The sequence below is a fragment of the Macaca nemestrina genome, chromosome 14 (assembly GCF_043159975.1).
Source record: "Macaca nemestrina isolate mMacNem1 chromosome 14, mMacNem.hap1, whole genome shotgun sequence".
Lineage (NCBI taxonomy): Eukaryota > Metazoa > Chordata > Mammalia > Primates > Cercopithecidae > Macaca > Macaca nemestrina.
In genome coordinates, this window is record NC_092138.1 from 6,519,727 (window position 1) to 6,537,403 (window position 17,677).

The 17,677-nt window shown below is 51.3% G+C and overlaps 1 protein-coding gene across 2 annotated transcripts in view; it reads left to right on the top strand.

Annotated features, from left to right (window-relative positions):
• LOC105498836 (receptor tyrosine kinase like orphan receptor 2) overlaps nt 1–17,677 on the top strand; it is a 219,246-nt gene that overhangs the window by 103,099 nt on the left and 98,470 nt on the right. The gene's annotated exons all lie outside the window — the stretch shown is intronic.

Genomic DNA, 17,677 nt, shown 5'->3' on the forward strand with positions numbered 1-17,677 from the left:
TCGGATGGGCTGATGGAGGGTGGTCACTGTGGAACTGCACTTAGCACTGGGGAATGTTTCCCTGGAGACTCACTGCAATCCATTGTTACGAGTCCTGATGCTCCTAGACAATAATGATACTTTTTAAGAATTGCAATTGCTTTAAAAATCTCCAAACACTAAAGGAGAGTGTGTATCTCCCGTTTGTGTGCTACCTGGATAATAGTATAAACATGTCCCCGGCTCTCAGCCAGCGTGAGTCTAGCACAATATTTCAACTACAGCCTTAGGTCCAACTGTTTTTTTTTTTTTTCCCTGAGATAGAGTCTCACTCTGTCACCCAGGCTGGAGTGCAGTGGAGCGATCTCAGCTCACTGCAACCTCTGCCTCCCAGGTTCAAGCAATTCTTCTGTCTCAGTCCCCCGAGTAGCTGGGATTACAGGCACGCGCCACCACACCTGGCTAATTTTCTATTTTTAGTAGGGTTTCACCATGTTGGCTGGACTGGTCTCGAACTTCCGACCTCAGGTGATCCTCAGCCTCCCAAAGTTCTGGGATTACAGGCATGAGCCACCTCGCCTGGCCCCAAATGTTATTTTTAAAAAATTAAGCGTTAGCCAGATTGATTAAAACACAGATGACACTGAGCAGAACCCCCATATATCCACGTCCATCATCTGATGCCCTGCCTCCAGATGGGTGGACAGACAGAGGTCCAGTCCTTTTCTGAAAAGCCAGCAAAATTTACATACAGCTCCATCCCCCTGGTTTAATTTAATTTCTATGCTTCACTCTTAATCCTGACCTTCAAGGTAGGGAATTCGCAGGAAAAGAGTTTTTTGTCAGCTTATTGAATGCCATTCTTTCTTGATTAGGACTGGCATGCATACGTTATCAGAAGCAGAAATCAAGAAATAGCCTCAAACCAACGCATTTCCTTGTTATGTTTCAGTAAAAATCACATCCATTTCTCTGGTGAGAGAAGACTCGAGTATCCTTGGTTTTGTGCCCCAGGTGATAAGGCTCTTCAAGTTTCTGCTTGCTCTGAAAGATTCCGCAATATAAATAACTTTCTTTAAAACAGGCTCATCTGTTTTACATTTTGAGACAGTTTCTACACTGCGAGGCAGAGCTGCTAGCCAGGAGTTCTGCTGAAGCTGGCTCCTGCATCCTTCCGGTCCTGGAGAGTGACTCTGCGTGGGCGTTTCCTGCAAGATCAAAGCCTGACTCGAGCTTGGTGGAGTGGAACTTGAGTTCTGGGGAGTGTGATTCCTGGTGGCAGAGAAGATGTGAAGGATGTCTTCCTGCGACCAGCATCTCCTGGCCGGGAAGGGCCGGATCCACTGTGTGCTGGGGGGTGGGGGTCGTTCTCAGGCCTGCTCTCCACCCCCAGGCCTTGCAGGCTGCACACGGAAATGAGAAAAGCAGCTCTGGAGGAGAGCTGGGGTGCCCTTGGGTCCCGCCTGCCTAGGCTTACTTTGAAAGACTGGAGCTGTTGCTGTATGAGCTGGCCCCTGCAGGGCCTCCTCTGGCGCCCTCAAGTCTCTATGTGGGAAGTGGGGGGACTGCATTAGGGAGCCCTTTCTGGGGGAGTATATGTGTGGTTTGCAAATGTAGCTTGCTTCCCATGTTTTGGTGCATTGTACGAAGGAGCAAAGGGACGTTGAGGGACCTGGCAGTAGATCTTGTCTGCAAAGCACTATCTCTGGAAGTTGGGGAGATGGTAGCGAGGCCTAATGAGGGGTCCAGGAGGGAGGGAAAGTGGCCTTGCAGGGGAGTCAGGCATTCTGTCCAGTAGGACAGGCACTCCTGCTGTCTTTCTGGTTCCAAGCCTGTCTGTGCTGTCTGCGGACCTGCGCATACTGACGCCTTGAAGCTCTCATTTCCTTTCTCTGTTGAATCCTGCTTTAAGAAGGATGGGGCCACACCCACCTTGAGCCCACATTCCCTCCTTGCACTTATCCTCCACCTTCCACATTTCCCCCCCACCCAATCCGTGCCACTTGTGTCTCTGAGCCTTTGCATGTGCTGTTCCCTCAGCTTGTGATGTCCGCAGCTCTGCCCCGTGTTGTCTCCACACGGTACCCTGTGGTTATCTGGGTACCAGAAGGGCACCTCTTCTTCAACATGTCTATAGCTGCGTTGACAGATAATTTCTGGAGGCACAGTTCTGTTCCTGAAGTCAGTGATACTTGAGCCCCATCTGCCCTAGAAGGCAAGGGAGTGGTACCTGAAAAGTCAGACTCCAGCCCAGTGGCTTTCCAAGGGTCTTCTCCAGAGCTCTGGAGGTCAAAGGAGGTTCAGGGACCACTGCAGAGGGTGCCTATTGGGGGGAATGCTGAGGGGACAGGCAAGACTCAAAACTTGAAATCCGAAACCCCTGGCCTGCTTGAATGGAGCAGTTCCATTGCGTTGTGGTTACTGAGGTTTCTCCTGAGATTTCCTTGAGAACCTTCAATTCTCTGCAGAAAGTCTGTCTCGGTAGCTCCAGATGCCCTAACAAAGCACCGAGACTGGGCGGCTTAAACAGCAGACATTGATTTCCTACAGTGTGGAGGCTGGAGGTCCATAGTGAAGGTGTTAGCAGGTTTGGTTTCTGGTGAGGGCTCTCTTCTTGGCTTGTAGATGGCCGCCTTCTCACTGCATCCTCATGGGGTGGAGAGAGTGAGTGCCAGTGTCTCTTCCTCCTCTTGTAGGATGCCAGCTGTGTTGAATTGGAAGCGCCCTTTTGACCCTTTTAACCTTGACTGCCTCCCCACAGGCCCCGACTACAAACACCGTCATACTGAGGTTCAGGCTTCAATGTATTTTGTGGGGACACACTTCAGTCCATGGCAAAGCCTGTAATCCATGCTACAGTATTCCAAGCTTTAAGATGAAGAGACTGAGGCTTAACTTCTCAAGGTCGTCCAGATAGAGAATAGCAGGCCTTGCCTGGGCTCCATTGTTGTAGAAGCCCAGCCGGGAGGCATCCTGGGGTTGGTGTCACCCAGCGGCTCCCTGCGTGAGTGTTAGTCACCTCTGGCTGCAACTGCCATGGTATTGCTTCTTCTGCCAGGTGCTTCTCAGTGGGGACTGTAGTGGTGGTTGCATCTGTGTTGACATTTGTCAGAGCTCTTCATAAGGTACACCTATTTTTTTTTTTTTTTGAGGTGGATTCTCGCTCTGTTGCCCAGGCTGGTGTGCAGTGGCATTATCTCAGCTCATTGCAACCTCCACCTCCCAGGTTCAAGTGATTCTCATGCCTCAGCCTTCAGAGTAGCTGGGATTACAGGCGCCCGCCACCACACCTGGCTAATTTTTGTATTTTTAGTAGAGATGGGGTTTCGCCATGTTGGCCAGGCTCTTCTTGAACTCCTGACCTCAGGGGATCAGCCGCCTCAGCCTCCCACAGTGCTGGGATTACAGATGTGAGCCACCGCCCCCAGCCTGGGTGTGTGTTATTACATGTAGATTATACCCCAGCAAAGCTGATAAAAAGCATGCTTTGGTGTGAGCAAGCTTTGGGTGTGCGTGAGGGTGGGGGTTGGCTTCTGAAAGGTGCTGACTGGGAACTCCCCTAGTGCATATGCTTGACCCGTGGTGAGTTTTGGGTAAGAATTAGATGGGATGGTGCCCTGGGATGGATGTCTCTATGAACATCTTCTTGCCCGGGATCCACACAGTGAGATCACCTGAAAGTCTTGGATTTGGGGGCAGGCATGGCCTGTGGCTCTGGCTGGTTGCAGCATTCCTAGAAGAGACTCACCAGGTGGTCAGGGCCTGACTTCCCCAGGACAGGCTCTCACCCTGGACCGCCCAGGCCCGACACTGGGAGTGAGGGTGCTGGGTGATGGGGAGGGGCGCGTGCAGAGGTTCTCACTGTGCTCTGGTGTCGCTGGACAGAGGGCCCTTTTCTGAGAAAGTTTCCTCATTCCACCTTGGGCATAGGGTGGGGAGGGGAGAAAATACAAAACTGCCCCTCCGCTTGCAGGCTCCTGTAACTGTCTATGCTGGATTGGATTCGTAATTTTGAACTGTGTCATGAATGCATTTTGCTTTTTCTGGCAATCTTTTGCACACCATGAAATGGTTACTTTACATTAGGATGCATGTGTAGAAAATGCAGGAATGACATATCCCCTTCCCGCTCCCGCTTCCCCCCCACCGCCCCGCCTTCTCTGTCCCACGGGAGCATGCAAGGACCTGGGGCGAGGCTTGCTATTCTGTATACGGAGGCGGAGTATAGAAAATCATTGCTAACCACGGCCGTTTTGCCCCGTGAACTCATTCAGCTTCTGGTTTTCTTTTCAACTGTCCCAACGGTGTAGGTTCTGGTAGCCACGAACCTATTACACCTAGTAGGACAACATCTCGCCAGCGTGGGGGGCTGGACATGGGGCCAGTCCGGGGCTGCAGTTCTTTAGGGCGACTTTGAGCAAGTTCAGCCCCAGCTGCCACCTCCTAAAACTAAGAATGTTGCACAGTGGATTTTAGATTCGCTGTGGACTGAATTGTGTCCTTCCCAAAATTCATATGTTCTCTTCAGACACACAGAGAGCCTGATACTTGGAGGACGGCCGGAAGAAGTAAAACCGCAGCCTGCATGACAGCGAGTGGCACGAAGGAGGCGGTGTCTTTGGGGCTGGCAGCTCCCTAGGCGAGGAACAAGCGCTGGTCTGTGGAAGGTGCGGGAGCGTGGAGGCCGAGAGCCCATCTCATGCAGCAGCCCAGAGGAGGCCCCCAGGAACCTGCAAACAGTGTTTCTTTGTGCTCTGGGCTCCCAGGACAGACGACCTGAAACTGGTAGCTAGAAGTCTGGCCACCAGGCAGCAGTTTAAATCAAAATAATCACTTTAAGAAACGGTAGGGAACTTTGCTGGAGAACCATTTCCTCCACCCTGAAACAGGAAAACACGTTCTGATTTATGCTGCTGGCTCAGGGCAGCCTGCTGAAACGTGTGCAGCTCCGTGTTTGATGGCCCCCTCCCTTCCTCCGCCCCGCTGCAGGGATGAAAAAGCATTTGGAAGGAGAGTGTGTGGATGGCCGTTAGTGCCAGAGTGGCTGTTGAAAGGCCCTGCTCTGTAGGAAAGTGGCCTTCAGAGGCCAGAAGGTGCAGACAGCAGGGCCGGCAGCCCAGGGCTGGGAGTGGCTGGAACCAGCGTGGGGGTTGGTTGTGTTTCAAATTGAGATTTTTAGAAAAACTCTGCGGAGCCCTTCTTACTAAACGAGGTCACTCATTCCTCAATGAGAAGCAGATATAGTCCAGCCAGGCGGGGCATGTGCAGAGCCTGGAGCCGGGGTGGTGCCACGGGGCTTGTCTCTCCTGGGGCTCCTCCTGCTGCCCCGGTGTTCCCTGTGATTTATCACCTGCAGACGTCGACATGCACGCGGAAGAACTGTAGTTGTGTGGCGTCTCTAGACATACAGTAATTTCTAAGTGTGAGCAGGCTAGTGGGATTGGGCGTCACGGCCCTTTAGAAGTCCATTTTCTCCTTAGAAAGAGAATGGAAGTCAGCAGTCCCTACTCCCCACCCATGCCTCTCATCTAGATCACCGCTTCTTAAAGGCACCGAGGGCTGTCAGGAAGGATGCGTATGTCAGAAATGAGAACGTTTCTTTAAAAAATAAGTCTAGGATACAACAGACTGTCTTGATGGGGCCATCTGAGCCTTTAACCTGGTCATGCACCTGACCTGCCCCGGGGTGGGCATGGAGGACCACCTGGCTCAGACCCCACTGACTTTAGGGCTCCTGCACAGTACCTGCTTGTGTTCTGAGGCCCTCATTCCAGGAGCCACGAGAGGTTGAGGACATCCGCTAGTTCCTGTATGTCTTCAGGGTCTTTGCAGCAGCCAGCCCAACCCTTTGCAGGGCCGCGGGCCACCTTCTGTGTCTTCTGTATTTCCTGGGTAACTGTGGCTGCTCCGTCCAGCTCCGACACGCTCTCTCCCTCCTGCACATGTAAATACATGCTGTGTGGGTTTTCTTTTCTCTGATTTTTGCTTCTAGTTGTTCTCTTTTAAATTCATATCCATTTAGCAAATATTTTGTAAGTGTAAAGAGGAGAAGAAACCCCCGAATGCCCCGTCTGAAGGGCTCGCATGCAAGGGCGTTCAGGCAGCTCTCGAGTGGGAGCATCTTGTGTTTTCACCTCTGGTCAAGAGAGGGGGAAGACACCTCTCGAGGGGATGCCCCCCTCACCATTGCTGTAGGACAGCAAAGAGCTGCAGAGAATTAGGTGGCACCTGCGTGCCAGCTGGATACAGAGCAGCACATCAGTGACATGTGGCTGGAGGAGGCCTCTGGGCTCTTGGGGGAGGAGGAGGGGAGTGGCAGGAGCCCTGGCACCTCCTGCCCGCTGCCCTCTCTTGAGTCAGTGGAGTTCTCTCTGTCTCCTTGACACGATGGACCACTGAGGGCATTGGCTCCCTCTCTGCCCAGCTTTTAATTCCAGAGGTGGAATTAAGATACCGGAATATTCAAAGTACCTGTCTGGGCAAACCCAGCCCATTTCTCCTTGTTGCCTCAGAGGCAGAGAAGCTGTGGACAATTGGAAGTGGGCTGGCTGCGCTGTCCTTTAGGTCACAGTCTGTGGAGAGTGCCCATGCATGTGGCATCCTATTGGCCTCTGGCATGAGACACTGATGCCTAGGGTGAGGACACGGCACCCAAGGGCCAGTGTTTGGGTTCTGGTGCCTGTGCTAGTGACTTGCATTCTTGGTGCCTCAGTTTCCTCAGCTGTTAATCGGGATAACGATGGGGTCATTGTGAGGATTAAAGGAGATAATACAGGCATGGCACCTGGCACACATGTGTTGGCTGTTCCTAATCTCGACAGCAGTAATAGTAATCAGGACAGTAGATCTTCGTGACACTTGGGGATCAGGAGTATGTTCGAGCAATTAGGGGATGAGGAAAAGAAGAACTCCTTCCCTCACCTGCTGTCCATTTCTTGAGAATACTCGCTTTTGACCATCTCTCCTCTTTATGCTTTTTCTCTCCTTTCTTTCCTTACTTCTCTTTCTCTCTCCTTTATTTTGCACTTACTTTGCAGGCATGCGTCTGCACGGGGACAGTATGGATCCGAGTCCTGTTACCAGAAGCCTGGCCTGGTGAGGCTGGTGGGGCAGGTGGGGTTGGCAGGGTGGGTCCATCAGAGGTCCCCATCCTTCCCCGCCCTGACTGCATTGCTTGGCCTTGGGTAAGGCATTTTGTCTTTTCTTTGGAAAATGCAGACAGACGTACCTCTCATGGTGGCTGCCAGGGCCATACACAGAATGTGGAGGAAATGCATAGGCTGCTGGCAGTTGAGGTGCCATTAATATAAGAAATGGTCCAAGAAGAGGAAACCCAGTGGGGATGGCAGAGAGGGCTGGTGCAAACCCCACCAGGCTGGCATCCGAGGGCATTGAAGATTGAAGGAGTTGCCTGCCAAAGTTTGCTCCTGGGAAAGCTCATGCAGACGTGTGGAGAGCAGAGGGGTGAGGGCAGGTGTTCCGGAGCCCGCTGGGCTGTGATGCTGAGCACCAGCTTTTGCATGGAAATACACATTTACAGACTTTTTCACAGACCACACCCATTTGCAAACCACCTGATGGTTAGATTTAAAATATCACCTTAAAAAGAATCTTTTAAAATTATTACCTTGAAGAGCTTCAGGCCTTTGCCAGTCTGTATCAGAGACTACAGCTTTGCCTGTGACTTTAGGAGCAGTCACAAGGGCCTTCAGGCAGAAGCCACATTCCGAGACCTAGAGAGTTTGTGAATTGGTAGAAGAGCATTTAAAGTGTTGGTGTGGCAGCTTAGAAGAGGGACTGCTGTGGGTTTTAAAAGCTCCTGGTCAAACTCTAGAAAACGTTGAGTTTTCCATGGACTCGTGTATTTATTAATGTGTTAATCACTTCCATCACCCTGGGAGTGAACACCCACAAAGTTCCAGGCCATCCGTGCAGATCCCTCTGTATTCTGTGTTTTGTTTTGCTTTGTAAAACGAGGATAAAAGGAGCATCTGTGAGCTCAAGGGTTGTCAACTGATGGGCCAGCGACCGGGGAATGGGTGAGACTGGACCCACATGATGCCTGTTTCAGTCTATGATTTGGCTGTGGGCGCACAAGCTCTGCTGTATTACATATAAGGAGCTATTTCAGCTTGTCTTTGGTAGTTGGACACAGCCTTGCAAATCATGCCATTAATCCATACAGCCCACGGCCACACATCTATAATGGTCTCACACGTATAGGATACAATAAATGCATGCAACGAAATGGCTAGAGAATGAAGCAGAGCTGGAGCGTGGGGTGTGGATCTCAGGTCCTTGCATAGGAATGGGGCAGGGTGGGGGGTTCCCGGTATCTCATCTGGACACGCAGAGGAGCTTTGGGTGCTCCAGGCCTGCTTGGGAGACAGTTGAGAGAGTTACCCAGGCTGGCATTTGGTTCTGGCCATCACTGCCTCACCAGTCTTGGTTGCTGGTGTGTTTGCCTGTCTCTCCTCATTCCCTGTGCGCTGGGCAGATACTGACTGAGCGTATGGGCGATGCTGTTGTAGGGCCAGGAAGCACAGCCAGCCCAGGAGGAAGGCCCCCAGCTGGGGATCCAGCCTCGCTGCCCGCAGCCCCAGGCCTGAAGGAGGGGAGCTGGCATCCAAACTGGAAAGAAAATGTCAGACATCTCTCCTGTCTCAGTGATGAGAGTTTATTTTAATGAACAGAGGCCTCCTTGAAGCAATTGGGTATGGTGGGCCCTGGGGTCTGTCACTGGAAGACCCTGGATTTTCAGTGCGCTGCAGAACTACAGGTTTCCTCGTTCATAAGAAGAGAAAGTTAGAAAGAGAAAGAGGAACGGGTAACGTCATCCCGGGCCGTGGTGGCTTTTTCATGAGGTCACACGTGTGTTCCTGTGCAGCTGCCGGTCTTTGCTCTCCCAGGTCCCTCCCCTCTGATTCCTCTACTACCCGCTACCAATGCACCTTCCAGGACAGTGGGGCCTCAGGAGTGCCCTTTAAGCAGCCAGCTACTCTCTGCTCTGCCAGATGAAGCGGGCGTTTCCTGGGCAGGGTGGGGCTCTCCTTGAGAAATGCTGGCCAGCCCAGCGGATGGGGGCCAGTACAGTGCGGGGTGATACGGCGCCGTGGGCAACACAGGTGGGGATGTTTAATCACCAGAGCCTTTTTGTGAGCAATGGAAAGAACACATTGATGAAGAGAAAGGGGTGTACTTTCGGTGGGGTGTCCCCAAATCAAAGGTGGTTGAGAAGGGGAATTGTGTTATGCAGATCTCCATCTTCAGGAGTGTCGGCGGAGAAAACCGACTTCCGAGGCTCCCCCGGGGACACATCACCCAGTGGAGAGGCAGACACACATGTATGCACGCCACACTGACGTACCACACACCACACATACAGCACACACACCACACATAGCACACACATACCACACATACAGCACACACACCACACATAACACACACATACCACATATAACACAAACACCACACATACAGCACACACACACCACACATAACACACACACCACATATACAGCACACACACACCACATATAACACACACACACCACACATACAGCACACACACACACCACATATAACACACACACCCCACACATACAGCACACACACCACACATACACACCACACATAGAGCACACACACACCACATATAACACACACACACCACACATAGAGCACACACACACCACACATACAGCACACACACACCACATATAACACACACACCACATATAGCACACACACCACATATAACACACACCACATATAACACACACCACACGTACAGCACACACACCACACATAACACACACATACCACATACAGCACACACACACCACACATAACACACACACACCACATAAAACACACACCACATATAACACACACACACCACACATACAGGACACACACACAGCACATATAACACATACCACACATACAGCACACACAGCACACATAACATACACATACCACATATAACACACACACCACACATACAGCACACACACACCACACATAACACACACACCACATATACAGCACACACACACCACATATAACACACACACACCACACATACAGCACACACACACACCACATATAACACACACACCCCACACATACAGCACACACACCACACATACACACCACACATAGAGCACACACACACCACATATAACACACACACCACACATAGAGCACACACACACCACACATACAGCACACACACACCACATATAACACACACACCACACATACAGCACACACACCACATGCAGCACACACACCACACATACAGCACACACACACACATCACACATACAGCACACACACACACGTAACACACACACACCCCACACATAACACACATACACACACCACACATACAGCACACACACAGCACACATACCCACGCCGTATGCACAAACATGTATCCCCACACATATACTTCTCATACCACACACACAATATACGCCACATACTTCCATAGACACACACACTCACAACAAACACAGACACACTCCCTCACATTCCTATACCACAGACACACCACACTCATATACCTCCCCACAGCATACATGCACCACACATACCCACAGCATATGCACACATATCCTCACACGTATACCCCCCACAACACACATATACACACAAACACCACAGACCCACACTCACAACACACACCACACACATACACACATACACCATATACGCACAGACACACCCCTCCCACATTCATACACCACACACACACCACACATATACACACAGGCACACATGCCTGTACTTACATACAGACACACACACACACAAACACACACACACACACACACACCCCCATCTGACAGCACCACGAATCAGGCCAGGATATTGGAGGAGGTGTTTTGGTAAACACAAAATACACCCAGCCCCCTGCCGTCCCCCCTCCCGAACCCCTTCATCTTGTTAATTGGTGAATTCATTCCTAAGCTGCTGTCATCCCACGCTTGTGTTGCTGCGTGCCTGCGCATAGCCGGTGCGGAGGGCCTTGGGTGTTGTGTAGTGTGTGCTTTTTGTATCTTTATTTTAATGTCATTTTTGACTTGTTGCCCAGGATTCTGTTATTAGATTTGCTTCTCTCCCAAACTGAAATTTATCTCATTTTCCTTGGAGTCCACAGGGAACTTCTCTCTAGTTTCTGCTGAGGTAGACTTCTACTGTGTGCTGAAAAACGATTTTCTTGTTCTTTGTGACTTTTTATTTCAAGCTCCAGAACGGAGCACTGCTTTTATGAATGCCAGGTTTCGCGAAAACTCATAACATCTGTCATGGTTAATGCTTAGACACACAATGCCTTTACTCTTTTACAAAGGGTCTCACCGGAGCGATCGCGTTTTCCGACTGCAGCGGGGTCTCCTGCACCGGCTGTGGTGCTTGGGGTCTCTATTCCCAAGGGGCAGACAGCCATGCTGGAGTGGCCACCTGCAAGCCTGGTGAGGGACCCATTCCCCAGCGGTAACATCAGAAGTGGAGGGTTTTGAAGATGAGATCTTAACTCGGAATGAAACCCCGGGGTCCGATCTCAGGGTGTTTTCTTGTCTGTTCTATACAAAAGGTAGTTTATGCCGAGGAGAAAAAAGATAGCGGCTGCAACCAGGCGTGGCATGACTGGTGAGTCAGGAATGTTTCAGGTGCGAGGAGGGGAGAGGCAGAAGGGCACCCCAGCCCCTCACCCAACACTGTGTGCGCTTGGCCCTGGTCCCGGCTCTCGGGGCCTTCAGGTTAATCCACGGTCTGAGTGGCTCACTTGGTCCTGAAATGGCCTGGTGGTGCCTGGTTTAATTTGCCTTTATAAACTAATAGGCTAAGTTGAGCATTTCAAAGGGGCAATTTTTCCTTCTTTAAGTTGCAGTGAACACATCTTTCAGAATCCAGAGGGAGAATTACACACATGAGGTATGCCCAGGTTAAGGAACACGGTAAAGATTTTAACTGCCTAATAAACTATAAATCCCTAAATAAACTCCTGGACGAGGCAGTAAAAGCTTAGACGTCAACATGCAAAAATGAAACCAGTTTTGTGAGGGTAGGGGGAGTATGGGTAATTTCTGTTTTTCCTAAAATACATATTTAAAGTGGCAGTTTGACGATGAAAAAAAAGTATGGTTCGGTAATGTTTTTTTCTTTTATGTGTTCCACTTAGAATGTGTGACCACGTGGCACCGAAGCCTGCATCCCTTATTCTTTTACTTCTACCTTGTAGCTTAGAAGTAAGAAACCTACAACAGCGATGAAAACTGTATATTTTTTTCTACCTGCCAAATGTGTATAGATTAAGAACACTGGATGTTAAGAAACTTTCTTATGCACAAGTGGAATTTGTCTTCTTTTAAAACACGTAAAACATCTTGAAAATGAGACAACTGGGACATGAAAAATGTATGAGATGGCTTCGAGAACCACTGCTGCTCCTTTAATTGCTTGGCCTTCTTCCCCAAGCCCCTTCAGATCGCTTACCTTTGGGTAATGCTCATAAAGTGCAGAGAGCAGGGGGTTCTTTTAATACGGCAAGGCTTCTCCCCGCCCCCCTCTTAAACGGCCAAAGTTTCAGCCTGTCATATTTGGTGATTTTTTTTTTATTGTTACAAGTTTTGTTTTTTTATAGTGGATGTGATGTCATCTCATGACATGGCTGTTTAAGACCAGTAAGCAGGCCGGGCGCGGTGTCTCACGCCTGTAATCCCAGCACTTTGGGAGGTCGAGGTGGGCAGATCACGAGGCCAGGAGATCAAGACCATCCTGGCTAACACGGTGAAACCCCGTCTCTACTAAAAATACGAAAAACTAGCCGGACATGGTGGTGGGCGCCTGTAGTCCGAGCTACTCAGGAGGCTGAGGCAGGAGAATGGCATAAACCTGGGAGGCGGAGGTTGCAGTGAGCTGAGATCGCGCCACTGCACTCCAGCCTGGGTAACAGAGTGAGACTCTGTCTCAAAAACAAAACAAAACAAAAAACCAGTAAGCAATGCGGAACAGAAATTCCTAAGGAATGATTTAATACCGTGTACACACACACACACACACACACACACACATTTATCTCAAGTGAAACTTTTAAAGTTGTTTTCCTTGAATACATTTTTTTTAAAGAAAAATTTGTTTTTTAATTTTCTTGTGATTTTCCAATCTAATAAATTACCATAATTTCTTTCCTCTAGAAAGACACTGGCATTGACTGAAGTTGCAAACAAAAATCACCAATATATTAAACACTGCAGCTAGTAAGTGCAATGCAGCAGACAGACAGACTGAAAGGGCAGGGCTCGTGTGATTTGAGGGGTTCCTGCCTGGCACCTGGCTGAGGCCACTGCCCAGGTGGCAGAGGTGGAGGAGCAAGCTGTCATTCGTACCTGGGCAGCCTGGTAAAACCAAAGCTTGGAGAAGTTCCAGAACTCGCCCCAGTGCAGGATCCTGTGAGCAGCAGCTCCTCCAGCTGCCCTCAGACCAGACATCAGCTGGCGCAGCCCCCTGACCTGGGGTGGGGCAGAGGCAGGCAGTTAGCTGCGTTGCCCCACCAGAGGACAGAGGAGACCTGGGCTTTCTTAGCATTGCTGCTCGTGAACGTCTGTCAGCTGCAGACTGGATTTTTTTTTTTTTTTTTTGAAATGGAGTCTCACTGTGTCTGCCAGGCTGGAACTGTGGCGCGATCTTGGCTTACTGCAGTTTCTGCCTCCTGGGTTCAAGCGATTCTCCTGCCTCAGCCTCCCAAGTAGCTGGGACTACAGGCACACACCACCACGACTAGCTAATTCTTGTATTTTTAGTAGAAACGGGGTTTCATCATGTTGGCCAGGCTGGCTTCGAACTCCTGACCTCAAGTGATCTGCCCGCCTCGGCCTCCCAAAGTGCTGGGATTACAGGCGTGAGCCACTGTGCCCGGTCCAGACTGGATTCATAATTGGTACCTCTTCATAGGACAAAGTGCCATACGACAATGAAAACAAGTGAACTTCACCCACAAGCTATACTGTGGGTGAATCGCACCACCAGATGGCAAAGGAAAGAAGGAGGCCACAGACAAGCATGGTGGGATTCCATGTGCAAAGTTGTGTGTGTTTTTAAAACAGGTGAAACTAAATTCTGTTGTTTAGCGGGGGAATGCAGGAAGTAAAACCTAATTGCTTGCATATACCTTGGATTTTACCAAACACCGGGCTGGGGAAAGCTGTTTTCAAGTTGTACAGAAAGGCAGGGAATTGAGGATCACAAAAGCATTGTCCTCGCGCCCAGAAATGAAGCAGTTACTGTAGAAGTGAAAGGCGGACGTGTGGAGGAGACATCTTGTGAGAGTGTTTTTATGGTGTCTTCTTGAGAAAGGTTTCGTGGGAGACCTTCCCAGGCTGGCAGGTGGCTTGGCCTCCACCTGTCAACCCCTGAGCTCCACAGGTGTGCCCTTCCGCCTCCTGCAGCTGCAGGTAGATACCACCTGTAGCTTTCCCCTCCTGCCTCTGCTGGTCTTCCTGGAGAGATTTAGTTCATTTTAATGATTTTACAGGTCTTATGGAAAGATGCTCACCGCTGTTGCTGCAGACTCCTGAGTTCACTGTGATGAGTTGGGAGCCTTACTGGGAACATTTTCCCTCGTAGGGGATGGGGATCAGGGATGGGGCAGCGGGGCCATGGAGGGAGTTCCAATCTACATTTCACTCTGAGCATGTCAAGGCAGCCCCCGGTGGCTCTGACAGGCTGTTTTTGCTCCTTCTGCTTTTCCAGTATATGGAATGAGGGCTGGGGGCAGTGTGTGTGCAGAGAGGAGAACAATGGAGCCCATAAATCAGTGCAACCGTCATGATGAAATTGTACATGTCTCTTGAAAGAAGCCACGGAAATTGGAGTGTTTGAAGACAGAGGAGCCGAGGCTGTTTTGGGGTGGCCTAGCTTGTTTGTTTCACGAGGCACATCTTTGCTTCCATTAGCAAACGGCACTGCTGTGAACCGGCTGGGTTGGTGCAGGACCCTTGGAGGTGAGGGGGCAACTGGTCGTGGAGAGAGGCCTCCGACAAGGGGCAGCATGTGAAGACTGCAGGGTCTGTGTCTGCGGGGTCTGTGTCTGCGGGGTCTGTGCGGGGTCTGTGTCTGCGGGGTCTGTGTCTGCGGGGTCTGTGTCTGCGGGGTCTGTGTCTGCGGGGTCTGTGTCTGCAGGGGTCTCTTTAGGCATCTTCAGCTCCATCACCATGTGTTGTAAGACCTGCCCTGGCCTCAGGCTCCTCATCCCTGGCCCACCCACCCACAGTGACGTTTGTGCCCAGAGACATAAGGCAGGGCGCATTCCTGTGCTGGGCTGGAAAAGCAATCATTTCCTGGCAGAGTGCTTGGTCAAGCTGTAAAGTGGTCTCACTTGAACAGAGCCCATGCTATCGAGTTTTATTGGAGCTGTGTTTATCTTGAGCTCTGCGGGAGTCAAAAGCTCACTGGAACTTTTAGGTAAAACCTGTGCGTGTGCAGATGGGCCACACTTTCCTTGGTTTCAGGACAACGGTTTTGCTCGACTTTAAAATCACAAGAGCGCTCGTTTGGGATCCGTGCCTTTGGAGAACGTCTTGACGATTTGACTCCACTTAGGTTTTTCAGGTTGGAATCTTAAGTGTTTGGATAGATGGGTCCCTTTCTCAGTGCTGTGTGTCCACGTGAATCTCGCTGACCTTTGCTTCTCATGGCTGTCACAGAGCAGCCCTGCCGACGACGGGACTGGTGGGGCATTTTGTCCCCGTTACTCCATGCATGAGGCAGAGAGAGTGTCTTCTGCTGCAGCTAGAGTTAAATACAGGAAAATTCATGCCGGGCTGAGTTCGGGATTGATGTTTGCTCTGTGGCTGCATTAAAAAACAAACCACAAACACGGTTGTCCTTCCAGCAGGGCTGGCGTTGAGTTAGCAGCTGCCAAATGACTTGTGGGTGGTGGGTTTGCATGTGGTGACATGGTGCTGGGCATCTGTGGTGCAGGGAAGGGAGGCGATGAAGCCCAGCTGGGGCTCCAGGCAAGTCCACCCAGCGATGCTGAGGACAGCCAGGCCCCGAGTGGGCTCCCACAGCCCACAGTTTCTGGTCTCGTTTCCTGAGCCAGGTTGTGCCTTTCTCTCTGGGTAACAAGATAGATTTACTGACCTTTGCCGTGGAGATCATGTACTTTGGAACCCGAGACCCATTTTTACTTTCCACTTGTCAGCTGAAACAAAAGCCGGAATGAACTTTACAGCCTGCAGGCCCAGGGGGACGGCCTACCCACTCTGCACGCTGTGTCTTCCCTGGAACCATCCCTGACCTCAGCCCGTGGGTGCTTGAGGCTGGGGGAAAGAACATGGAGAGAAATCCCATGGCTCGTATATGCCTTGGATTTCCCCGAACACTGGGCTTGGGGAAAGCGGTTTTCAGGCACAGTGAGGGGACGTCCCTGCCTCCATATCCCTTCAAGCTGAGTCTTGCAGCAGGACTCGGGTCTGCCCTTGGCTGCGTGGGGCAGAGGGGATGCTCCAGCAGGTGCCCAGGACAGCTCCTCCTGCGTGTTGAGTCCCCAGGGAGCTCTCGGGGACTGAGCAGAGCTGATCAGTTGGAGGCTGGCAGGAGTGCAGGCAATTCGAGGCGGGCATGCAGGTCAGCAGGATGCGCTGGCCATGGGCCGCTGCTTTTCGATAGGGGGTCATTGAGGGATGTGCATGGAAAGGAGTGCTCAGCTACCCCAGGGGCCTGGGGTGGGGGGCACGGCTCTGGTGTGGCGGTGCTGGTGGTGGGACTGGGAGTTCTTTGTCTTGGAATCAGCTGAGGGTGACCTCAAGAGATGTGACTTGAGCGCCTGAAAGGACGTGGCCACCATTTGCTGGGAAAGGGACAGTGGTGGGTGGGGCAAAGCTGGGAGTTGCGATACGGGCCCAGTGCACTTGGCGTGCCAGCTGGGGGTGGCAGGAGGAGGACCTGCCGCAGAAGTGCAGAGCAGGGTGCTGGAGCCCAGTGTGGATGCTTCGGCCGTGTCCAGCAGGCTGGGTGGCCAAACGGCTGAGCGGCCTGGGGTGTCCTCCCACCCTCCCAAGCATTTATGTCTGTGGGTTGGTGTCGTGGTGACCCATCTGCAATCACCTTGATGCCATGCCTCTTGCCCACGCGGCAGAGAGCACCTGGGTGTTTTGTCCCTCAGCCCGCCTTCCCTGTCGGGTGTTGCAGGGCTTAGGGGAGCCCACTCTGAGCCCCTCACCTGCTTTTGTGCACTACATCTAAACTTGTGGTGGGCTCCTACCCAGGAGGGCTGTGACCTGGGCAGGGCTCAGGACTGGCACTGTGGTGTCTTCTCTTGGCATCTCTCCTCCTCCTTCCCCTCCACTGCGTTTGGGGCTACAGGAGGCCCCGATTTCCCTCAAGATGGACATTGCATTTCTAGTTGCTGTTTCTCTGCATTGTTTTGGGTGATGTGAGGAGTGTACCTGTCAGGGTCCAACTAGAGAAACAAAACTCGTAGGAGATATATAGGAAAAGATTTGTCCCAGGGAATTGACTTACTCGGTTGTAAGGTCTGACCAGGCGCATTTGAAATCCATGGGGCCGACCACAGGGAAGGGTGGCTGGAACTGTGGGCACCGCCGAGGCTGCTGTCCCTGGGCGGACTTTTTTCTTTCTCAGGGAAGCCGCTGCTCTGCTTTTGAGGCCTTCGACTCACTGA